Here is a 26,783-nt window from a genome sequence, read left to right on the forward strand (position 1 = left end):
AGAGGGTAACTTTGACTGGCAGGAATCTAAACCAATGAGCGTGAAGACAAATCAAAATCAGGCCTGCAACATCAAAAGTCAGCTCTTTTAAGTCACTTTTTCTAACTCTTTATGTGATTTTATTTTTGTTTTATTTTATGTTTTATTAATTATTTTTCAATGAATTTTAGTTATGTATCTTAATGTGAACACTTGGTCACTGCACATGTCTTGAAAGGTGCTATATAAATAAAGGGTATATTATTATTGAAAGGATTCAGGCCAGTTTTGATAAAAAAGCTCTTTTATCCTTCTTTTTCTTTTAAAACTAAACATCTGTATTTAAAAAGTCTCCAGAAAATATCATCTATGTGGTGTCATTATTGTCAGCAGTAACTCTGAGCGGTATTCAATTGGCTAAGTATTTCTTTAATTAACAACAGTTCAAGTGACAGTTCAATACTCATCTAGTGATTAGTTGGCTTATTAAGTGTTATTGTGTTACCTTAAGGAGCGCGTACATTATTTAGCAACTTTGTCTTTTACCCTTTGAAAAGAAAATCACATTTTCCTGTTTATACCTGTTAAATAAACTGTATACATACACTCTAATTATATGCTAGTAAAACAAACATAACGAAATTGAGCATTCATATTGTTATAAGGCCAATTTATTAACAATTATTAAATACAAAAATAGTAAATATAATTTCAGAGATAGTTACCCTGTAGCAGTTCATCATTTTTACGTTACTGTAGTATTTGACATTTATTATGCACAATGAGGTCACCCTAGATTATTCATCTTCATTCTTCATGTCACATGGATTATTTAACTTACTTTAACGGGGGATAGTGGGGAGTTAAATATTTCTGGTTAAACCAGGGCCATAGTCAGGAATTTATAATAATGAGGTCAGTAGTCCTGCATGCAGCTTAAAATGCCCTGCTACACCTGGGTGTAACCGAGGGGAGAGGCTTACACCAGATATTATGAAGTGTTACGGTATTAAAAGCACTGGTGTCATTTCCCACAATAACAATGGCTACGTTTCATAAAGCCAGTCTCATAAAGTCACTCTTTCTTAAAGTAAAAGCTACAAAAAAGTGTGCATGGAAGCAAAGATAGCTGCCAACAATTACATAGCAAAGTGTATTTTACATGGCTGATAATGAATCACATACTGTATCTATGTTTTTCAAACAATGCCAAATAAGATCATACACTTGCTGACAACCCATCATTCTTTAAGAAATAAAGCAAGATAAAATTAGTATCAAAACTTCAATGATACCTTTGGCCCTGTGTAGAACCAAGCAATCTCCAATCCTTTTTAAGATAGTAAACAAAAACAATTCTTCATAAATATAAATAAATGATCAATGAACAACTGCAGATACATTTGTATCAGGTGGGGTAGTTATCACCCATTTACCCCCAACCTTCAGCCAAAAACAGGAGAAAATAAAATCGTTTGCAGTCACCCTCCAGATGCTTTGCCTGGCAACTTCATTTAAAAAACGTAAACCTTTGTGTTCAAATTTAAACAATCACTTCTTCCCTGTTGGGTCTGTGATAATCTCCACCTGAAGCCGTCTGCTGGGCCAGGATGTATCCTTCATTATCTTTGTGCTGCCATGTATAGATTAATATTGTAGCCAGTGCAGCTGCAAGTGCCACTCCTATTGCTCCTCCTGCAATAACAGCTGAACACACATTGCTGAGTTAGAAAACAATCACACAAGGTAAAACTCTGTCAAATTCTTAGTGCACCGTAATTCAAAGTACCTGCAAAGATGTCTTTGTTCTCCAAGAAGCTTTTGCTGCTCTCCACAAAAATGAATTCTGATCCGAAGTCTTTGTTCAGGTCTGAAGTACCCTAAAATAAAAGAGGGCAGTATTACAACCTTATTTTCTGTTCTGCCATCTTCCTAATGAGGTAAAGAAAAAGTGAGACTCTACCGTACATCAAAGGTACTCTTGGTTCCATCTTTGCTGACTGTGTCTTTTATTTCAACTGGTGAGACAGAGAGTATGAATATGATATAGTGTGTGTTTTGAAAAATAATGACAAGAACAAAAGATACTATGTTAAGGGGAGTATAACATTTCTATAGTCATTGTGTGTGCTCTTCAGCATTACCTGGTTCTGACCAATCTCCTGAACCTGAGCCAGAACTTTCCAGGTCATATCCTGATCCCTCCAAGTCATCTGGAGGGCCAGGAAACTGATATTGTGGAGAAAAAGGGATGGAGATATTTAAAGATGCAGATCAACACAATACTGTTTCCTGTTGTTCCTGTTCATCTGACATATGAAAACCGAGGAGGTTAAGAAAGACTATCAAGGAACTTTCCTTAAGAGGACAGTTAAGAATGAATCATATCACAGATACAAAGTCCCACTGACGCAATGTCAATAGCACACTGTGGCGGACAAACCCATAATGATGCAGTTATCACCAATAAAGTGTAATGAGTAAGAGTACATTATAGCTTGATTTAAATCGTAAAATCACTCCACCCATTTAGCAAAGCAGTAAAGGTAAAAGAACACATCATCTATTGTTTGTGCTTAACACTACAGTTCACGTAGGAGCTCAACATAAAGTGAAAAACCTCTTAAAAACATCTCCTTTAAATAAATGATCCATAAATGCTATTTATTTAAATCACAAGCTATATTCACTGATAGGAACTTAATGGTCTGTATCAATTGCAACCAATGTACATAACCTAAAGCTGCTGTTCATAAGTAGATACTATAATGTTTTACAGCTTTGAAACAGGGGTAGATAAGGAATACTCAGAAGATTGGATTGAGAGTGGATTACTCAAACTTAAAGGCTCTTTGTGTATCGAACAATCTGAACAGTCATACTGTAAACACCCTGCCAGAAATAAAACGAGGCTTGGCTACCTCCGGATTTTTTATGTGTGTCATACTGTCTGTGCAGCCCAGCTGTAATCGTGGACACTAATAATGTTTACAGCTGGAAACATTTTTCAAGCAAAACTAATGCTTGCAGTGAACCCAACATTCACATAATCCATGGTTTGTTCCTCCTGATGTTTGCGAGACATGAATGCAAGATGAACTTTTCCCAAGATGTGAATGCTTTCTGTCTATGTGTTAGCCCTGTGACGGACCAGCCACTCTTTTCTGTTCATAACTTGCTAAATGAGTGGAGAATTACTGTACAAATGAGGCCTGCTAAACACCAAATATTCTCAGATTCCAGCCTTTACTATGTGAGGATTTGCGGCGTTTCTCTACTTTATGTAATAACAAACTTAATATAAATAGTTTTTGCATTGTTGGTCATTGATTCTTAAAAGTCTTCTTGTCTGCTGTTCCAACAAAGAGTTCATTTGTCTCAATCAATCAAATTTGATTTATAAGCCCAATGTTTTGAACTGAATCAATGGTGCTGCTTGAACCCACTTTGACTAAGAAACCACATTAAAGCCTGTTTGCTGCGTATGAAGTCTATCACCAAGTGTGAAAGAATTTCCGTGCCACAAAGTAAAACCCAACAGACATCAGAGCAGGGAAACTGAGACAAAAAAAACCCCAATCTGGTTCAACCACACAAAACAAGAGACAAATCCTTTCACCTAGTATTGAACATCTTCAAAGAAAAGAACAAAAAAACATGTAAGGGTAACCAGATGACAGAGATAGGAAACTGCTTCTAAAAATAACATTTAAATCATTTTGTTTTGAATTTATGTTAATTCTTGCAAACACGTACAGTATATGGGAGAGTGACAATTTATGTTGCCTTGTAAGGTTAAGGTTTACATTTTATATAGCACATTTCAGGCAAAAATCCATTAAACGTGATGACATAAACATATCATAATTAAAAACTAAATAAATTGACGAAAGACACAATTCGTAAAAGAGATTGAAAAGAAAAGTAACATTTTGGAGTTGCTTTAAAACACTATATTGGAAGTAAAAAAGTGATACCAGATTTTTATGAAATTTAAAAAAGATATGTTTTCAAACACTTTAGTCTCTGAATGCTTTTTAAGTTATAGAGGAGACTTTTATTTTGCGGTTAATGCAAGGTTCACCTCTTTTTCTCACAAAATGCATGTAAGTTATTCATCTGTGAAAGTATGAAATATCTGTAAAATAAAAACATTTTTGATCCTATTTATATATGCCATTCCTACTGAAAGCCACATGACGTGTTGAATCCACAAAATGGGAAGTGTGATGTACTCTGTTGAAACACTTTTGATTATAACTTTATTTTGTTTACAATTTTTTATCTGAAATTAAGTAATTCAGAAAGAAATGAATCCCCGTGACACCACATTTCCATTTTTAAATGTATAGGCCTATCATTCAAGTAAAATCAACGAAGTTGAAAGTAATCAGACATAAGTAAAAGTAGAAATACGACAGTGTCAAAATCCTGCATAAACAATCTTACTTACGTAAACGCACAAAAGTATTGGCATCCAAATACACTTAAAGTACCAAAAGTAAAAGTACTTATTGTACATTATAAAAGCATACAATTTAAAGGCTTAAGTACAGGTACACCAAAATCGTCCTTAGGTACAGTACGTGTGTAAATGTATATATATGTAATACATAAGAGCACTGAACATCGACATTTGACCAAAGGATCATGTACAAATGTACATTTAGACAAGAAAGTCAAGCCTTTAGAAACAACAAGGTCGTAAAACAACAACAAACACAACTACGTAAAGTAATATAAGAACCGGGTAACTTCAGGAAGTGAGAAAGGTGACATGAGATAGACGTAACGTCTTACCATGTCAACATGTGTCTTAAAGATTAAAAGTCACTTACCGACATCTGGATAGGATGTATTAATCCCAAAATTAAAAACCAGGAAGCTTTCAAAGATATCCTCATGTTTAGTGAGTTGGTGTTCAGTATAGTTTGTATTCTTCATCGAGCCTCTACCTGGCAACCCAAACCCCGCCCACCAATAAACACCTCTGTGACCTTTAGATGCTTACTCCGATAAAACATCCACTCAGTTTTAATTCAGAACATAATATTTCAACCAGCTCAAATTATGCCATGGGCCCATATAACTTCAATAGATGTCCTTCTCAACACGAAATTATATCAAACACTACGTACTTACAAATATATTTGGTTTCCTTAAATGTTTGTAAACGTTTTGCAGAATAAAAAAAACCTATGAAACTATTTTAGATATTGCTCCTATCCAAAGTTGTATTTGATCAATTTGACTATTATTATTGATGCACAAGCAGTATTTTATTATTGTAGCAGGTCAAGGTGGGCTTAATAACATAAACCTTGGGATGGTTTAATATAAAACAATGCAATGTCTATTTAAGATGGTTCTTTTGTCTGAATTTCAATAATGCAAAGTTTCACTACTCAAGATTTGGATGGAGCTCTATTTGTACTACAATCAATTGAATTTCCTTGACTACATTAAGCTAGTTTCAATGTAATTAATTATGCAACTTCCACAACCAAATGAAATGTAGCAGAGATATACAGCCCTGATAAAAAGCAAGAGACCACTTCATCATTTTATTATTTATAGGTATGTCTTTGAGTTGAATTATTTTTTGTTATTGTATTCTCTAAACTACTGACAATTTTTCCCTGTGTTGGAATTCAACACACACTGGAATGGCTGCCATACATGTAGAGGTAAAGATTTAAGAAAAAATTGCTGTAGGCTGTAGATGGAAATAGTATTCATACATAATGGCAAATACGTTTCCCACCAGTCTATATCCTTAATAATACGCTTAGGGTAGCTTTGTTAATTTTGCCATCGAACACATTTGACCAACGGTTAAAATTTCAGAATTTTCAAAGTTGTCTTTTTTTTGTGAGGTACTAGTCTCTTGTGCAAATATGAAATGAAATCCATTTAAGCGGTGTTTAGTTATGTTGTGATCGTTCTAAATTTAGGTGGAGAAAACATTTACACAAGATCAAAGATGTAGTAACCCTTTCTTAATCTTGGACAAGGATTATTATAGGAGTAACACACGCTTCAGACAATTTGAAAACAAGACAAAAAACCTTAAATAAACATGAGAAAAAAACACAACAATGCAGGTCAAATGTTAGAAGAACAGTTTAATCATTACATAGTCACAATTCTGCTTCCAAAAATGAGTTTGTTTTTCTTCATCTAACATCTGGAAATGTACATAAGGCCACCTGAAAATGTACATGACTTTGACAGTGTGACAAAACTCATATGTTCATATTTATATAATTGACAATATTTTACATTGCTTTTGCTTACAAGGTAGAAGCTGTTCCAAAATACAGCACTCTTCTGTACAAAAATAATTCATGTCATATCCTGTGAAGTTTCCATGGTAGCAGAGAGGACTAAATGCAGCCTCAGTTTTAGTACAGAGTGTCTTTTTTTTCTCCTTCTTTTAAACTGTCACACTTTAGAAAGACTAACAGTGGATGTTACAGCTCCAGTACAAATAGAGGCTGGCCTTTCCCATAACAGATTAAAAACAAAAACCATGCCAGATTGTGAAGCCATAAAGTTCTTTTTTCCTTTAAAATAACACTTGATCAAATAAAACTGTATACATTATATTCAAGGGGGAAAGGAGTGATGAATATACACACATCAAAATGCACATTTTTGCCTTTTCTCCCCAAAAAAGTGTAAAAGACATCCCATTTACAGCATAAACGTTTACAAATGTACAACTGTACAGACGAAATAAAAGCATAACTACAAATTTAGAGCAAGGCCTGTCAAACACCACGACTAGACATGTTTTTTTTTTTTAATCAACTAATAATCTTACACTTACTAACTGCACATATACTACATGTATTCTACAATTCGTTTGAAGCAAAGAAGCCGTCACTACGAGCATTACAGATAAACCGCATAGCTTTTGATGGCCCCCACCAGCCTCCATCAATGCACTTGCATGCCCAACCAAATGAAAAAGAGGTTTAAAAAACAAAAACAGAACCATTAAAAAAAAAGGTTCCTTCAGCATCCTTTACTTCAGCTCCTCCCACTACTTCTAGCTCGTTCCACCTCAGATGTACAAAGCTGGGATAAGCTTCACTTCACAACATTTTTTTTTTGGAACTACTCTGACTTTAGGCGGTGGGGATCCCATCATCGCTTCAAGCCCCCTACCCAAAGCAACAATTTACTCGTACATAAAGATGCTATACATCGCTAAACTACTTCTACGCAAGAGATGATTATTCAGTACATAAAGATACCGTTTCTAGGGCAGTGTTCATCTCAAAGTACAAGACAGATAAGATGTTACACAAAACATGATAAAGAAAAAAATCATTCCAAGGATTAAAACCTGTCACAGCATGCCAACACATACCCCACCCAACTAACCCCACAAAAGCTCCCCCCCCTACCCCAACTACTGTCATTTAATGTTAAGATTATACCAGGTTACACGCCCCGCTGTACAACCAAACCTCATGCTCTGCTTCTATAAGTTAAATGGTAGCTTTCTTGTTTTGCATAAACCCCGAGTGATCACCTGGATGAGGCTCAGTGGATGCAGCAGCTCAGGTTGGTCAGTCTGTAATATTTAGTACCGAAACTGTTCAAATAATTACATCAGGCAGACTACAAGCTGCTGGGGTAAACAAACCCCCCCGTATTAGGAAAGGAGGCAGGAAGGAGCCGCCACTGGAAAACATCGCCCTACACTAAAGCACCAATCCCTAAGCGGAGCTCGCACACCGGGCTTAGAGACCTCGGGGTCGCTGTGGCACAGGACACATCGTATTCACCTGTGGGTTTGTATCTTTCCACACGATGTAGTGCTATCTGAAAACAAATCCATCAGCTGCTTTGGCATGGGAAAACCATTTTACTGTGCACGGGATAATATACAAATATAATAATCAATTGCCTAGATCTCGTTAGAACTGCTGACATAATTAGTCTGGTTACAAAAACAAGTGGAATTGTTTTCTTTTATGTTTAAAAGGATCACTCAGTTTAGCCTTATAAAATCACTTGCTGGTGTTAATTGTAGGAATTGGAAATTTCAGCAAATGTGTATAAGTTTTTTTTCTACAGAGAATTTACAAGGTAAAAAACTAAATGTACAAGATAATATGAAAACCAGTCAAATACATCAATTACATCATTAACAATGGGCTTGTGCTTTACCCAGGAAAAGAAAAGAAAAAAGAATCTGCCTGCCGACTGTGCGTCCCCTGGGGGCCACGGGACGGGCCGGCACCAGGGGTGGCAGAGTGGTAGGGGTCAGTTGTCACAGCGTTCTTAGGTGAAGTTGACTTGTCTGTTGTTTTTTTGGTAATTCCCCCAAAAATGGGATAACAGAGGGTGTCAAAGGCTAACCCCTATGGCTAAGGAGCATTTCTCATAGAACAGGGGGGTTTGGGGCTCGTAGACCTCCTCTTCTCTCCGAGGGGGACCCAGGATGTCGACTGCGACTACATGAGGCCGTTAGTGGGGCCACCGATGGGACCCAGTTCAGAGCCGTTCTTCATGTAGTATTTCTCCAGCTTGGCCAAAATGTGCTTTCCGTAGGTGTACTTACGTAAAGTGGCAATGTGAGGCCGGATCTGAGGAGGGAGAGAAGGCACAGAGGTCAGCAGAGTCACAGTAGAGCAGGAAGCGTTAGTCCATTCATTATTGAGTTAATATAAAAATACATTTAATAAACCCATGTAGGTCAGTTCTGCGGCAAAAAATATGTAAATGATTAAAATCATTGGTACACTGTATATCTGGAGAATCAGATTCGTAGTTTACCAACCTTGTGCATGATGATTTTGCGCTGAGCAGGCTCCGCCATGTCAATCATTCTTTGGACAACGTAGTTGGCGTACTGGTCCTTCATCATGGTGTACAGGGCGCTGTGGGGCCCGTCTTTCTGGCAGCACACTTCATCGATCAGCAGAGCTCTCTCTGCACGCGAAGAGTGGATCACACACTTCTCCACAACATTACTGAAGGAAAAAAATGGGAGAAAAGCTTCCGTTTCATCATCTGTGCTGAAAGAGTTTCACAGCAGCTATCCGTCAAGGTGATGCCTTTTACCGAAGGCTGAATAAATCTTGGCTTTTTTTTCCTCTTCCAAACTGGGTTGAGCTCCATTAATGTTTGAAGCCCATTGTTTTCATTGAAGTTGGAAAAAAAAGTTTCTCATAGCCCTAACTTTTGTGACATTAAGTGGTTAGAAACAAGCTTTGTGGACAGACTTGTTTCTCTGTGATGGTTCAGTTAAAGAGGAACTATTTTTCTTCTGTAGGCAATGCAAATCAACTTAGGCATGACTGTATGCCGCCTGACTGACCTTTAAAAACCAGGCTAATGGGAGAACAACTAAAAATCCTTTAGGCTATGTGATCCATGTTCCCTGAATGTTAGTATTTCATGCAGCACACGTTTATAACACACAAAAGGACTTGGTGGAAAGGGGGTTGTGATTACCTCAGGAACAATCCAAATGACATTGATTTTCATTATTGGTATGAATATAATATTTGTGATAATGATTTGGTTGTTTCACTCTGCTGAACCAAACAAAGAGATGACGTATGGGTTATGAATTATTGACGACTGACAGTACAAAGTTGAATGAGTTTTCCTGTGAGTTTCACTTCCTCAAAGTGTCCCAACTCACCTTGCAAATTTGTGTTGGCTGAGGACAAGAACTTTTCCGCGAACCTCTGCGACAATCTTGCTCTTGTCTTCTGGTCTGCCGTGCTCCAAGACATGCTGAATGACGTAGTTACCGTACTGATCCTGTAGGAGGCAGTGGAGGTGTGAGCTCAAAGGGAAAAGCCATTTTAAAACAATCATAAAAAGGACCCGTGCGACACCCTTTACGGTGATTGATGCTCATGCAACAGTTTCCAACGTTGATTTTAGTTGTTTGCGAGATAATCATGCATCTCTACAGTGATAGGGAGACGAATGAGTGAAACCCCCATTTGGATCGTACAAAAAAAAAGTTCATCACTGCGGAAGGTCAGACATAACGGATGCTGCTGGTTTTCTGAACAAACAGGACCAACAGCATCGTTGCCCCTTCAGGAACGGGTGATACAGTTATGGGTGTTATTTTAGTGCGGCAAGATGGACACAAGAACTCACCCGCCCAAGCAACAAATCACACCACTCCGATTGTGTTAAATGAGTAGTTTTTTGTGTAGGTTACGTGACCTCCACCTTTAATTTGGTAGTTTTTGCCTTGAAATCCATTTCCTGTCAATCTGTTTTAACAACAACCTGCATGTTGTTCTGAATTTAAGCCAATTGCCTACAGTAAGATATTTTAAGGATGAATCGTTTAGTTTTCCCAAGAGTTTCAAACTATCAAACAATAGCAGTAAAATCATGACTATAAAAAAAACAGATTGATCAGGAGATGCTTCAGGCAGAAGAGAGGGATCATCAGACAGCAGGTGTGTCTTGTGAACCCTCTGTGGCGTAAAGCAAGAAGGAGAGAAAGGCGAGAACAGGCGGCTCAGTGGGTTAGAAGAAGGCCTGTAGTTGGAAAACTAAGATGTTAAATAAGATTCTTTACAGAAGAAAAGATGAAAAAGGGAAAGAGGAAGGGAGCATAGGGGCATCCGCGAGAGAGAGGCAAGTTGCTCTGACCTTGAACAGTGCATCGCGGGACACTGTATAATATGCTTTGGGTGTCATCTCCAATGAAACGCCTTGATATTTCTATATGGAATAGGTGAGGGGGGGCAGGGTGGATGTTTAAATAATCACATATGTCAGATGTAATGACAGCTAACAGTATATACATACATTCATCCTTACATTTACAATGACAAGCTGACAATATGAAATGCTCAAACATGAAGGAAGACATGCAAATACACATGACAAGCACACATCAATGATAATCTGTCACGTCCAACAAGACAAACATGTGCATTCACTCAGAAATTAGACAGATGTGCTCACCTGGCCCAGCTGTTCAGAGTGCTGATGCAGCTCTTCCAGGATTGGCAGAGTCTGCTCCTGGGTGCAGTGCTCCAGGATCCTCTGGATGACTCTGCAGCCATAAGGGTGTGTGGAGAGCACAAACACCTGCGAAAGGAAATCCAGATAAGGGCCCATCAGTATAGAGGTCATCTTATAAAAACAAAGCATGAACTAAAGTGTAGAAGTTTAATTTAACTTGACTGAAAAGGTTACAGCTGTCACCATAACGGAAAATTACTACACAATATTGTGATTTCTATAGAAATTGGACCAAGGTTAGAGGTGGCGGACATCATTACTAATCAAATTTTTAAAAAGGCACTAGATTAAAACAATTATATATGCATTAAAACATCAGTATTTTATTTTTACTTTCCACCTTTATGGTAAATACTAATACACAACTCTAATCATGTTTATTTCGAGGTTGATTCATACAACAATGGCTGTTTGACAATTCAACTTCTAATCCATAGTGAGATCATGTTAAACTCATGTTTACATTACTATGTCCACCAACACAAAATGTGGATTATAAAAAAGGGGAATGTCTGGAGGTGGATCCATTGCTCTTGATAATAAACGCACCTGTCCTTGGAAGGCATCAATAATGAACTGCAGGGCCTGAGGCTGGACGCACTCGATACACTTCTGCACCACATGGTTGCCATTCTGGTCCTTGACACACTTCAACACGTGGCCATCCAGCTCACGCACAATGTCGCTCTGTAGACAAGGAGTAAGGGGACGGAGGGAAAAATGATTACAAATGACAACATGTTGGAGTATGATCAAAAAAGAAAAAGTTAGAAAGAACTTTGTTTAAAAGAAGTATAATCTCACTTACAATTACCTGCTGGTCTGAGGAAATGGACTCCAGGGCTTTCTGAATAACTCTGCATCCGTACATCTGCAAAGCCAGGGGAAGGACGTGTCCACGGATACGTGTTGCCAAAGCCAGCTTCTGGTCTGCACTCCCAAACTGCACCACACAAAACAAGGTATTTTGCACACATGCCAGAGGAAAACTCTGTTCTAGTTCGATATAGATTCACTTCAAACACAGCCCTTACCTCAAAGAACTTTTGTATGACATAGTTCCCAAACACGTCAGTCATCAGTTGGTATGCTGCTTGCAGAATCTCTCCGAACACCATCTGCCTCTCAGCTGGAGTGGCTCTCTCTAGCTTCTGTTGGATAAATCTGGACCGATGACAGGAAAAGATGTTTGTCAGATGTTGGTACAGCGACACAATGCAAGGTAAGAGAGTTCAAATGCCTGAATGGATCAGCAGTTTCCAGCCAAACTATCCAATATCTTATCCACCTTGATCCATGCTGGTCCTGAGAGAACTCCACCATGTGTCCCGGCAAGTCACGGAGTTGAAGGTTAGGGAAGCGATTATTCCTGAAGTCTTCCAGTAGGCGACTGCGTCCGGATGGCATGACATCAGAGCGACTGTAGCGTGGCCGAGATGGAGGGAACAGCTGGCTGCTGGAATTGAAGAGACTGGAAGTCCCGCCGGCACTCCGGTATTTAGCCTCAGCTCCAGGCGCTGCAGAAATGTAACGGCCGCTGCCATTCGTCAGGCCACCTAGGGTGACAGGATGAGCGGATACTGTAGTGGTGACAGCAGTTGACCATGGTTGTTATTCATTTTAGAACAGTGTACACATTGGTCAAAACAAACAAATATTGTTGATACGGTCAAATCATATAAATGTAAAACATTAGCTACCTCCATGAACATTAGGCATACCTAGGTGAAGGCTGGAAGAGGATCCATGAGAGGAGGGCAGAGAGGGTGGAGGAGTGAGTGGAGAGTGACCCGGGGTGAGGCCGATGGGGCTGGGTGAAGAGGAGTAACCCAGGCTGTTGTAAAAAGGCTGTCCTATGGGAGTTAAACTGCTGCCGCCGCGTTTGTAAAGGTCAGAACTCGCCAGCAGGGAGTCCCTGCGAGATACGCTGCTACTAGTAGAGCTGGATACTGCACAGGAACACAGAAACAGAAACAGGGTGAGAAAACAGTCTCCTAAAAGTAAAGTTAATCCTTGTCTAGCTTGTGGCTGAGTCACTGACCAGAGGAGCCGAAGCCTCCCAGAGCAGAGCCCAGGCCGACGCCCAGTGAGCCACCGGTGTTGCTGAAACCCAGGGAGGAGTTCTGTTGCTGCGCAGCGGAGGTGTGCGAGAAGAGAGAGCTGCTCTGAGAAGTGTTAGGGACTGATCCAGAGCCGTAGAATGAGCTGGAGGGCAGCCCGCCGCTTTGTGGGGGAGCCTGCTGCTGTTGCTGCTGTTGCTGCTGTTGAGGCATGGAGCGGTACAGCCCGTTGCCTGGAGGACCAGACATGTTGTTACCGGAGTTAGAGGCTGACACCGCAGCTGCTGGTGGACAGAGAGAGGAGAGTGTGAGGGGCACAAGGAGAGCTTAGGGCAGAATGACCCCGGGTGGTACTGATTGAGTAAGAGCAGGGAGGAGTAGAGAGACATGTTGAGAATGATGACAGGTGGACTAGTACTCACCAGCTTGTGCTGCTGCTGCGGTTGATGAGGAGAGGAGTCTGGACTAAACGAACAGGCCCACCTAGGCCAGCTCGACTGGGGCCCATCACAAGGGCCCCATTCTGGTCATAATAGGCTGCAGGGGCCAACACCTGGTATCCTGAGATGAGAACATGAAAAGGGAATTCAGAATTACAGATTACTAGATATGAAACAATTTTTTTTAAAGGTCACTGAAGAACAAAATGGATGTTTTAGCATCAGAACAATGACCAAAACTTATATTAATACAAAACATACTTCAACACGACTACATCAACCAGTGAAGATAAATATATTTGGCTTTATTGTAGTTGTATGTGGTGGTGTACTCACCAGACATACCTGCGTACGCCAACGCAGGGTTTGCTGCAGCTGCTGCGGCGAGAGACTCCTGCTGACTCTGTTGGCCCTGCCCCGGTGTCAGGGGCCGCTGGTTGTTTCCTGCACGCATCACCTGGGAGGAGAGCGGGAGGGTATCGTCATAACTACAGCTTTCCCAACTGCACTTACCAGGTTTAGACATATTCTGCTTTTTCTGTTAAAAGTTTAGCTTAAAAAAGGACTGTTTGGCTTTGGTTCTAGCAAGTGACAAATGCCTAGCAACAGACACAAATAACCCCCAAACTGGCATCACATTCTGATTGAAAACTTTCTCAATTCTGATTGGTGCACAGAGGATCTTGACATAACGTTTTTCAAATAGCGGACAGGAAGACAAATATGGAAGTATTTTACTATTCTGCAATGTTTATTGACAAGGACTGCACTTGTATTTATAATCTAAACTCACATATGATTTTTGATCTAAAAGAGCTCAACAGCACATGATCAATATGTAATTTAAATTAAAGAAACAGACACCCAGAAATCTGTCTAATGAAGAGACAGCCATCGTGAAGTTAGTTATAGTGGCAGTGTTTTATGTTGGTTTCAACTTTAATAGTTTAATCTCAATATAATAGACTTTAATATGTGCAGCTCGTTGCCATGAGCTTTATAGTCCGTCTGTTCATGGCCATTTTCTTGACTGAAGTTAACTAATCCGGGATTGACGTATTTAGCGCATTTCAAGTCATGAAATAAACCAGACTTCATAAATCACACACTAGCTTTGAGTGGTGTTTATGAAATAGCTTAATCCGGGTGCAATTCATCATTCAGGACAGGTTTTCACAAAGTAACCTGCTTTTCAGAACCCTCTGATCAAATCCACATCTTACCTGTTGTTGGCCTGGCCCTGGTCCCTGATTGGATGCTTGCTGATTAGCTGAGTGATTGGCATTTGATGCAGCCTGCTGCTGGAAAAGGTTGGCCGGGTACACGCCCCAGGGGACACCATAGTACTGCGGAGGAACCACCGTGGGGCCTGAAGGAAAGTGAAATTAAACAGAAGTGAAGAGCATTGCATGTCAAAGATGAATCTTAACAAGACCTAAAAAAGAGGCTGACAATTTGTTATCCATAATCACCTGCAAGCGAGGCTGCTGCTGCCAGACCAGCGGCAGTGTAGGGGTCGGTTCCAGGGGGGCCAGCATTAATGATGTAAGGGTTTGGCACAAACGCGGGAGCAAGGCCAGCTGCGTATTATGAGGAACAGTAATTACATTTCCATATCAAGTCTCATTCAAATGAATATGCAGCACTGAAAACAGATCTCTAGACACAGAAAAGTTGTTCAACGTACACAGCACACTGTACTACACACTGAGGAAGATGCAGTCCCACTCACCCAGATGCTGCTGCTGCGCGGCAGCCAGGGCATATTGTTGTTGTTGGGCTGCAGTCAGCTGTTGAACTGTGAGGGTGTTTGATCTCTGGAACAACTGGACCAAATGAAATAAGAAAACAAGAAAAAAAGATCACAATCTGCTGAATAATCTTACAATCACAACACTTGAAGGATGTGTTATGCACTTCAACTAACCTGCTGCTGAGAGTTGTAGTCAAACATTCCTACTGGAGTCCCTGAGGAGTCCACCTGAATCTGGTTCCCAGCATAGTCGAACTGGAGGGACTCCACTCCTGCCTGCTGCTCCATTCCTCCCATGTTCTGGGCTTCCTGGTTCTGGAAGTCCTCAGGTCCCTTGTTCTGGGCAGGATTGTGTTGTTGGAGGACATGTTGGTGGTGCTGTCCCATCATCTCCATACCTGGCTGACTGGGACCCATTCTCTCCACAGCCTCAGTGGGGGAAGCTTGGCGGCTTCCAGGGGTTGGACTGGAAAACCAAAGAGGCACAAGTACCAAATTAGAAGGACTTAGATAGAAGGTCCATTATAGTTGTTAAGACGATTCCCCTTTACATTTAAATTAACTTGCCTAGTTTGACAATTTCATTATGTTTAGGCTTTATGTAGTCACATACATGCACACAGCAGAGCACACAGTGAAATTAGTCCTCTGCATTTAACCCATAGATAGCCATTTGAGTGATGATTAAAGAACAAACATACTTGAAATCTTTGCAGTCTCTGTCCATGCCGTTAAGAAGACCTCTTCCGTTTGCTTTAGCGGGATCCATCTCATCTCCCACCTTCTTCTCTGGGCTTGTGTCCTCTTCAAAGGGGGACACTTTCTCTTGTACATCAATCTTCTCCCTCCCATCTTGGTCAACATCTGCTCCACCCTGTATGCATAAAAAAAATAAGGTAAGACTATGTGCCACACTAATGAGCATGAGATGGCCCCATTGCTTAACAAAAGCTCCACTTACATAGCCCCCATTTCTGTAGCGACCATCCATCTTGTCCCCAGGAGAAGAGCTCAGGACGTACTCCACCATGCTCACCCCCAAGCCTCCGCCTTCTGAGCGAGGTGAAAGCACAGAATTGGCATCACCATTCCCATGGAAACTCTGGCCTGGTCGCCGCTGCACCATGATTGGCTGAGACACTGAATGATCTGAATGAAAAGCCACAATCAAATATGGAAAAAGTCGTGTACACAAACCAAGCTAGGTAAACAACCCAGTCATTTTAATGCAAAAGTGAAACTCAGTCAATAGGTGATGAGTGGTGCTATTTTCAGCAATGTAATTTGTCTTGAAATTATTTTCTGTACAGACAGAACTAATTATCGATCTCGAAATTATAGCTACTTGAGAATAAAATAAAGACATATGAGCCACTCACGTGATGATCCCCATGCATTGTCCCGCCACTCTTCTCCAAGAAGCATCCCTTTCCTTCCATCCTTGGCCAGCTCATCAGAGTCCCAGAGCTTTTTTGCTGGCAGAAGCTACAAATAAATAGTAGAAATTTCAGACGACTTTCTGAAAGATGTCTTAATGCCATGTAAAATATGCAAATATCAACAACCATAGTTTATTTAAGACTGATGTTTAGAGGAAAGGTTACAATTCGTAATGGTGTGTTTTATAATCAAATATATTACCTAACCATATTCCATTTTGTCACTGTTCGGATGCAAAATATGGCTTTATGCATTACTATTGTCTCAATACTCAACATAAAACCCTGTCAAGCCAGAAAGCCTGAGTGTGACTTGCTGTCATTCTGTTAGAGCAGCTGTCCCTCAATCTTCCATTAGTCACAGAAAAGCTCTATCCAACCCAATCTGATTTGTGTAAAGGAAGCAACCTACAAATGTATTACGATTAACTTTAAAACCAACACAAAGGGAGTGTTTCATACAGAGTTACACTTTGATTTAAGGCTGTACTGTAATTGACCTCTTACCTCTCCCATGCCCCTCGACTCCAAAGCAAGAGCCTGGAAGTCGTAATTCATTTCATCTGCAGCTCGGACCTGAGACAAATGAAGAAAACAACGATTGTAAACAGAATGCTTAAAGCACTAGATTAGAGGACACAAAAAATACCTTTAAAAAAAGGACTTTATACATGTTCTACTCACTAAGTAGCAATTGGTATACTTTTACCTTGAAAATCAATGTGGTTCTTTGAAAAAAAAAAACACAAAATGGCCGGACACAAAATTTCTACTCAGCCATCAAAACATGTTACATATTGCAGATTTCAACCAAGTAGTTTATAAAAAGGCCACAACACATCCACATATAAAATGTATTTAAAAAAGAAGAAGACAAAAGTAAGAAATGGAGTGGACATTTTGCTTTGAAATGTGTAATTCTAAATGTGTAAGACAATTAGCTTTCCATAGGTTATCCTAATCACCAAAGTACAGATCCAGGAGGATTTTCATACACTGAATGAGTCATTGTTCATTTCCTGCACTGAGGCTGAGCATGCTGGAACTCATTTGAATGCCAAAAGGTTACACACACATTCAAGATAAGAATCATATCACTATAAGCTAACAATAACACAGCTAGGCCCAATTTATTTGGTCTCTGGACCATCCTGATTGTGTTTCATATGATAAGCAGGGTCATACAAATATTTATATACATATACAAATATTTATATATACAAATATTTATATACATACATATATATATATATATATATATATATATATAAATAAATATAAAAAACTGCTGTAATGCAACATTAACTCAGATAATAATTGCTGTAAAAACACAGAGAAAAAAGGTTAAGGCCCCCAATTAATGCATGCAATGGACGTGACACATTTCTCAGCCCCATGGCATGCGTCTCAATAATTAGAAGGTTGGCCCCAGATAAGTGTTAGACAAACATACTTTAAATAAAAAACAAAACAAAACATTAACTTATTTTTTCCTTTCCAGCATTATTGCAGGTCTAGAACATTATGTTTGCCCAGCCTTTGTTGGAATGAAAAGTCTTCTACTAACATTATGTTACATCAAGAGATTTCCCTTTCATCGCCTAAACTGATGTTGGTTAAGTGAAGTGGGTGTGTCGCTACAGGAAGATCAAATTTAAAGCAGGAAGTGAAGTTTGTACAACAAAGACAGAAATCTGAAAACTGTTAAGATGCCAGAACAGTGCACAGGTGTTTAATGCTATTAGAAGTTAGGCTGGTTATCATAGCGACAGTCCCTCTGCAGCTGTGCCAACACAGTGGCCATAGCTCTGGTCTGAATAAATGTCCCTTCTGCAAATGAGAAGGCTGCGTTTTTTAATACCCAACTGTGTTTCTTCCGTAACACACTTGGGCCTTGTGGTTGCCCAATGACAGACTGGTGACCTGTCCAGGGTTTACCACACCTTTCAACGAGTGTGTGCAGTTCTTTTTTAAGACTACTTGGCTGGAAGAGGTAGTCTGGAAAGTGTTCTACACAGACGGTCTTACTAGACAGACACACTCCTTCCCTCTTGATGTATTATTGCCTGGACCTTATCCAATATAAGTTCAAATTAATAAACTTACCAACCAAACTGTAGTAAATATTTCCATTTAAAAAATGTATTATTCTTAATTTATTTAATTATTATTTGTCTGGAATCTGGTGTAAAGCATCACATATTAACAGTGCATGTGACAAGAATTAAATCAAATAATGCAACAGTAAGTTAAAATGCTTTACCTGATCAACATGATTAGCATCACCAGTTGGCCAGCGATGCTTGCTGGGTGTGCAACTTCCAAGCTGCTCCCCGGGCTGCCTCTGAAAGAAGTATCCAACGGTGGCGTCATCCTGAGAACGTCCACTCAGCGGAGGCTGCGGGGTACCTGGGGTAGGGTGAACAACCCTTTCCATTCCCTGTAAATGTGGGACTCCAGCAGCCTGTCCAGCTACTCCAACGTGAACTCTGACACCACCGGACTCAGGAGCGCCATTTGCATGCAGCATCCCACCTCTTGTCTCCTGCCAGGCCACGTCATTCATACCTAGGATGCTGCATGGAACGCTCATTCCACGGGAAAGCCTAAACAAAACAAAGAATATAAATTTTTAAAAATCAATTTAAAAAAAAATCAAACAAATGTTATGTTGACATGAGTATTCAGCCTTATTTTAACACCCTTTTGTGCTTTTCTCCATAACAAAAACATATCATTAACTTAAGTCTGAAACAAATAAGTAAGATATATGGTTAAAGTACTTTCATTTTATTCAGTCAATGTTGCAACAATTTCAATGTGGCAGTTAGTTTACAGGCGTTTAGGTAATAACATGCTGCTAGTAAAACATGTGGGCGTTAACGTTGACTTTTTTTGAGGAAAAATAACACCTTTTTAAACGATTTCAGGAAAAGTTGGCACCCAAAATATTACTACATATATAACTGGTACCACTTATTTTCTTCCCCGGGAAATGACTAATTCCAAAGATGCTAACTTCGTGCTACGACTATAACAATAGTTTATGATGCACAATATATCAAAATGCATTCAACGGACTGCAACTGGGCATTTAAATAAAATGGGAAGTCCATCTTCGACGGTTTAATCATTCACGAAATGGTAAGACAAGAACAAAACAGGTTACTGACACGCATGTTGATGCATGATTGCTAGCTAGCGTGTCGTTAGCCTACTGTTAGCTAGTGATCATGGCACACGAAACGCTATCATTAATGGTACTAGTGATGAAAACCATTCGATTTTATCGCATAAAACTGCGTATTGTATTGACACTTTAAGATCCATCATTATTCTTTTACTAGCTGCACTGATACATCCAACATTACTGGTCGTTGTGACAACCCGATGTACAAGCCTTTCATCGAGCTAACGATGCTAACCTAGCCTGCTAGCTCGTTGCTAACAAGCAAGCTAGCCTAGCCGCTGTGACTGATAGTTTACGTAAATTATAGTTTCACATTGTTAATAGCTAGCAAATCGTTTATGTGTTGCATAGCATTGTGTTTTTGTTACCGTGCAAGTGTTTATCAAAAATAGTTGATGTAGTTTTTGTTTATTGTTTTCAAGTGTTACTTCACTGAGCATTAGCAACACGCTAACGCTAGCGGGGCCTGCTGTTTATTATTGGTTTGGCGACACATCAAAGTTACATTTGTGAATTCACTATTGTCTTACAGTAAGGCTGTGGGCTCACGTGTTGGTTGGAAAATCCGTCAATTTTCTTGGCTCGTAATAAAGCGTTGGTTGAATGCAAAAATGCGAAATAAACCCAAAAAGAACGTAGCTAGCACACGATAATTGCCAAGTTGTGTGAGCTAAAACATGAAGCAAACACTGAGTGGCTAAACAACATGGCCCCCCTTCAAGTTCCAAACAGAGGGGCCTTAACCGCTAAACAAAAGGGGAAATACTCACAGCACGGTAGTCGCGTTTAAAACAGTCGCTTTGCACAGCCTTTGCCCTGAACATATAAAGAAGAGATACTCACGCGTTGTCGTGTCGAGAGAGTCTCTGCTTGTTGCACGCCGTCAACCCAATTCAATATTGTTTTGTTTCCTTGGAGAGCGGTGATTTAGCAAGGCTTGATAGTCACAGCTAAGAGTTTGCCTACGCTAGTGCCCCCTCCCTGTAAATAGCGTGAACTACGTAGACATGCGTATAACAATGTCGATGTGAATTTCCTTCCCAACGTAGCATTTGTACCATATATGTTAAGATGTATTTTATGTGATAAGCAACCTGGAATTCATATATATTGTTTAAGCATTTCCCATAAAACCTCTTATGTTGTTACTGGATACATATTTTAGTTTGAATGAAAGCTTATTGAATACTATCATTTTATGGACAAAGGATAATCTGTAACACAATATCTAATGTTTAAACCCGGATATGTGAAATGTTTGAATGACGAGCAGCCCATAAAAGACGTCGTTTTAGAAAGGAACGCAAAAAAAGCCGTGTTATATGTCATCATGCAGTTTGATTTGGATGATTTAAACTGATCCTGGGTCGGGCTGGTCCTCGTGGTCCATGACCCTCCTCTCCATAAGGGAACCCGGTGAGATCCAATCACCTCTTCCTCTACAAACTGTGAGCTCACCTCCCTATTTCCGATTGGATTGCTATATTTAGGAAACCACCCTATGCTTTATAAAGAGATCGCAGTGGTTTCTGGTAAAATTTCTAGAGTTAGCAGACGGGAGTGCCTTACGGGATACGTCTCATTTAGACTTTAAAGACAGAAGGAGTGACTACAGCGGGCTCATCTGTGTGTTTGATGCCACGTTTAAGCGAGCGGTAGGAAAAAGGCAGGAATGGCAGACATACGGAAGAAACTTGTCGTGGTGGGGGACGGTGCATGTGGGAAAACATGTTTACTGATTGTGTTCAGCAAAGACGAGTTTCCCGAGGTGTATGTTCCGACTGTGTTTGAGACCTATGTGGCAGACATAGAGGTGGAAAACAAGCAAGTCCAGCTAGCTTTGTGGGACACAGCTGGACAGGAGGACTACGACCGGCTGCGCCCCCTCTCCTATCCGGACACCGATGTCATTCTGATGTGCTTTTCCGTGGACAGCCCGGACTCTTTGGAAAATATACCAGAAAAGTGGGTCCCTGAAGTCAAACACTTTTGTCCGAATGTACCTATTATATTAGTGGCCAACAAGAAAGATCTGCGCAACGACGAGAACGTAAAGAACGAGCTGTCCCGGTTGAAGCTGGAACCAGTGAAGGCAGAGGATGGCCGGGCCATGGCCATGCGCATTGGCGCATATGACTATTTAGAGTGCTCTGCCAAAACCAAGGAGGGGATCTGGGAGGTATTCGAAACCGCAACACGGGCTGCCTTGCAAAAACGCAAAATACCATCAGGAAGTTGTCTCAAATGCTGTGTTTTGATGTGAATCGACGCAGAGAACTGTGACGCGCTGACAAGACGCTTCCCCGGCTGGGATCTGTGTCTTAACATGTACGGGCAGAAACAATGGTTTGAATACTCCCATGTAATCTGAAAACCTTGGTCGAACCAAACCCAATGATTGCAAACAGGTTGTTTTCAACACCTCGATGGTCTGTTGATATCGGGGCGTGTGTCTGTGAAATGCACTGGTTACAGCATGTTATTTGTTGTCACATGATCCCTGTCTGGCAGGTTAAGGGGTAAAAAGGACAGGCTTCATGTCAGTGGACGCCTTATTTATCCCCTTTATAATAATGACATGTCCTTTCCAAAGGCCTGCTTTCGAGCCAAGGTTAAAATTGCTTACTTTTTGTGTTTCAAAGTGTTTGCATAGGCCACTGCCTTACTGCCAAGGCTATACTTTGTAATAAGCAAAGCAGTAAAAAAAAAAAAATTGCACTCGATATTAATGTCCACTTTGTATTGTAAACAATGACTGTATTTACTTTGTGAAATTGCACAGCATCTGGACACTACAGTGATTCACAGAACGTTTTATAAGAAGTTGAAGTCAGAGCAAGGATGCCTAAGGTCTTCTGTATAGTTTCTTGTGATGTTTTAAGCCATTTTGAATAAAGACACAGCTTAAGTTTACAGTTAAAGAAATCAGTTGTCTCAGGTTTGTTGAAAGTATGTTTTCAGCTCCAGTATTAAATGCCTAGTTTAGTAGTTTCTACAACAGGTTAATAAACATTGAAGTTCAAAGAGACTAAACATTGGCCAGCCTTCAAAAAGGCTAACCACAGTGTCCAGTGTAGTTAGTTTGAAGTGTTTTGTAAAAGTAAAATGTACAAACAGTTAAAAGAAATACAATTGTTTTGTTTGCTCAGCATGTACCTTCCCTTACAGCTCAACTGAACCCAACCATTTTAAGCACTAAATATCTCATCATGTTTCTGAACTCTGATACGCAGGTCTAACGGTTAAAACAGGCTGGAATATCTCAGCTATATCGAATACTTGTTTGACATTTTCTATTTAGCTACAGCTTCCTTTACAGTTATTGTGTTGATATTTCCAAGAGAAGATTAAGCATGTGTGATGGTCTAGCATGTGAGTTCTTTGCTCAGTGAAACTTGTGTCAAGAAAAGAAGAATGTGTTAGGTCAGAGCTCCATGAGCCAGTAGAACAGGGATATATTGAGTTATGGAAAAGCGTGGTAATAAAAAAAAAAAGGGTTGGGACAATTACATGACAATTGTTTCATGTAATTAAAACCACCACCTTATAATAATTACACAAAAGGGTATCCCTTTGACAAAAACAGTACTGTTTTATTTATGAAGATGTTAAACATGTGTTTACAGCTGTTAAGCTGTTAATGGAGTTATTATAACAGAAAAAAAATCCAACTTTCCATCTCAATGTCTTCCTTTTTGACTGTGAATGTACCTCAAATTTATTTAGTCAAAAATATTGTTGGAGCTTTAAAGTTGGCATCAGTATTTCACTTATTTGATCCAAAATTCCATTTTGTGTAATGAATTAAACTCATGTTGGATTTGTTTCTCAACAAGAGTGCTGTCCTCTTAAAGGATAGTGGGAGTGCTGGATTAAATGACAGCTATGAACATCAATTACAGAGGGTTTTGCAACACTGAATCCAGGGTACACCCCTTGGTGGATTTACTATACAAGTTGTTCTTTTAGTGACAGAGAAGCAACATTTTTCTTAAAACAGGTCATTTTTTAGTGTTAATTAAACAACAATTGTAAAGATAAATCTTTATAAGTTTATAAAGAGTATCTTTTATAAATCAAAGCAGTAACAATGGTGTAAAAGTCACATTCCTCCCTGCCTTCTGTTGCTGGGCTTTTTGCTGACTTACAGGACAGGAATGCATTGTGCTCGACTGGTTAATTTTCCCACACTGGCCCCCCTCATGTGCCTCTGATTTCCAATTTTGTTAGGTTATTATTCAGTGATCAGACAGGGCAGAGAATATATTTTTTATTGACCTTTTTTTTAAGTCTAAAATCAAAGAAGAAAAGTGCTGAAATGTGCCAAACATGTTTGTTTGTAAGAGTTTATCATGACCACATTATTATAATGACATAATGTCCAGGTTTGGATGGGACAATGAACATTTCTTTTGAGGAAAAACAATATGGTATGTAAGGGAACAAGTGGTACTGTTTTGGGAAAGTCAATAAAAAAGATGTATGTGTCACCACCTTTTACTCTCGCTTGTTTGCCTCATTTTCTCAAACTAAAGATACACACTTGATGTGGGACTCTTACCTATGTTTTAATCTAGTCGGAAGTCAAATATAAATGTTAGGTGACCTGAATGTTTGTGATTTTTGTTACATTTAATGATAGCTTTAATATAGGTATTATGATTATTGATGAAAAGTAACTAAGTATTTTACTGAAGTATATATTGGAAGTAGTTGTACTGTACTAGAGTATTTCCATAGTATACTTTATTGCATATTTTACAATATTATTTGTTCTCCAACAAATGTGTTTCACAGCTGTAGTTAAAAGACAATTTGCTGATTATTATTTTTGATAAAATATTGAGCTTCTAATATATGCTCTAGCAGCTCGTGAAATAATTCAGGACAGCTCTACTTAAACAAACTTAAACATTAAATTAATTTTTAAAAAAGCTATATTGAGTTGACAGTATAGTTTTGATATTTTACACACATTTAGCTGATAATACTTCTGCATTTGAGATTTGGAAAAGAAGGTACAATGTATTTTTTAAACTGTTGTATTGTTACTTTTGATTAAGTGAAAAAACAAATAGCTATTACAAAAGAACTTCAGTTTGTGCATTTCAAAGGGTGAGTCCATTTTTAGACTTAGCTTTCACATACAATAGTATGATTACAACAACCGTCAACCTGACTCACTTGTTCTCATTGTTTCATGATAAGAGAGCTTGTGTGTCACAGATGCTATTTGTGTCTCTGCTAAATTTAGACCTAAGGATACAAATGAGTAATGGGCATAAGACAGCAGTATATAGAGAGCTTTTGACAATTATACTTTATTGCGACCATGTTCAGTAGGCTGTGTGTGTGTGTTTTTTACCTATACATAGTATTTGTGAGGGAAGCAGCTTTGACTCAAACTGAAGTTTTGAATGTGTGGGAAATGCCAATTCAAACATCAGCTGGAATAATACATCTGAAGAAATGTTACTGTGGTGTAAAAATGATATTCTGTTACTTTTATAAGTCTGTAAGGAAGTTGTGTTTTTAGTCTTATGTTAAGTTATATAAAATAAACACAAAGAGATGTAAAATATGCAGTACAAACTGTCTTTATTGAAGGCCACATATTGTTTTTTAAATAGTACACAACTCAAAGGGAGCACGGTAGAAACAGAACAACTGGGAGTCTACTGTGAAAAACAAACAAAATGAATAATCTGAAAAACAGAGCTACACAAGAGGTACAGTCAATACAAACACTGACATATATCCTTGTTGGCCATGGTCAGTTGGTTGAATTATGCGGAAAATGGCAAAGGAATGTCAACTTCCAACTGTCTATCACCTACTCTCACATATGGTTCAATACTTTGGGTTTTCTCCTTAAGTGTCTTAATGACGTTGTTATGGAAAGCATTCACACGTTTTGCCAATAAGTCAATCCAGGACTGGATGTCAGCTTGAAGCTGTTCAAAGGACATGTCGGCCAAAATATTCTGGAGCTTAGCTTTCACAGCTTTTAGATATTCTACAACAATTTTGCGGGCCTCTTCAACCTGCTTGGTAACATCAGCAAGGACTGGAGAGTTGATGGCATCATCGTATACTTCAGACACAAAGTTTGAGAGCTTTTCTACGTTTTGAGATTTAAGGGTTTGCAGAAACTTCTCACCTTGTTCAGTGGTGAACTGCACAAATCCAGATAATTTATTAATGACATCTTCCAGCTGGATTTCCCCGAGTTTCCTAACAGTGAGAATAACTTGTTCCTGAATTTTCTTCAAAGCTACAATTAAGTCATCAAGAACTTCTCTACCAATGACAACATGGTTAGAGCCAGGAAGGGTGAATTCAATGGCCTGGAAATAATCAAGGACCGATGTAAACATGGAGGCAAAATACTCTGGAACCCTTTGAATAGCCTCCTGAGATACATCAGCAATAAAAGTACTCAACTCCTGGTAAACCTCAAGCCCAGACAGCCTCTGTTCATACCCAGGGAGCTGGAATGTTGTCTCTCTCAGGAATTTAACAACAGCATCAAGAACAATTGCAACTTTCTTCTGGTACTCTTGGAGGATCAAAATGGTGTTATCTGTAGCAGTTGTCATAACATTAGAAGGGTTTATTGCTGCAAGGTTGTCAATTGCCCTCTGGAACATCTCTTTACCCTGATCTTTAGCCTGTTCAAAAGAACCCTCAAGTTTTCTTGCTTGTCTGTACATGGTTTTATATATCTTGACAGTGGGATCAGATACCATTTCCATGACTGTGGGCACCTGTTTCTTCAGTCCCAGCATCATCTCATATGGCATCTCCATGTTCCAGGTTGTCTGAAGGTTCAGCTTCTCAGAGTTAATTACAGACATCTTCAGGCCCAAGATATCAATGTCGGTTGTTGGCTCGGAC

At 39.4% G+C, this 26,783-nt stretch overlaps 1 pseudogene; it reads right to left on the reverse strand.

The window, feature by feature from the left end:
- Nucleotides 1–6,086: 6,086 nt before the first annotated feature.
- Nucleotides 6,087–26,783, reverse strand: part of LOC134877214 (apolipoprotein B-100-like) — a 34,109-nt pseudogene continuing 13,412 nt past the window's right edge.

The sequence above is a fragment of the Eleginops maclovinus genome, chromosome 15 (genome assembly GCF_036324505.1).
Source record: "Eleginops maclovinus isolate JMC-PN-2008 ecotype Puerto Natales chromosome 15, JC_Emac_rtc_rv5, whole genome shotgun sequence".
Lineage (NCBI taxonomy): Eukaryota > Metazoa > Chordata > Actinopteri > Perciformes > Eleginopidae > Eleginops > Eleginops maclovinus.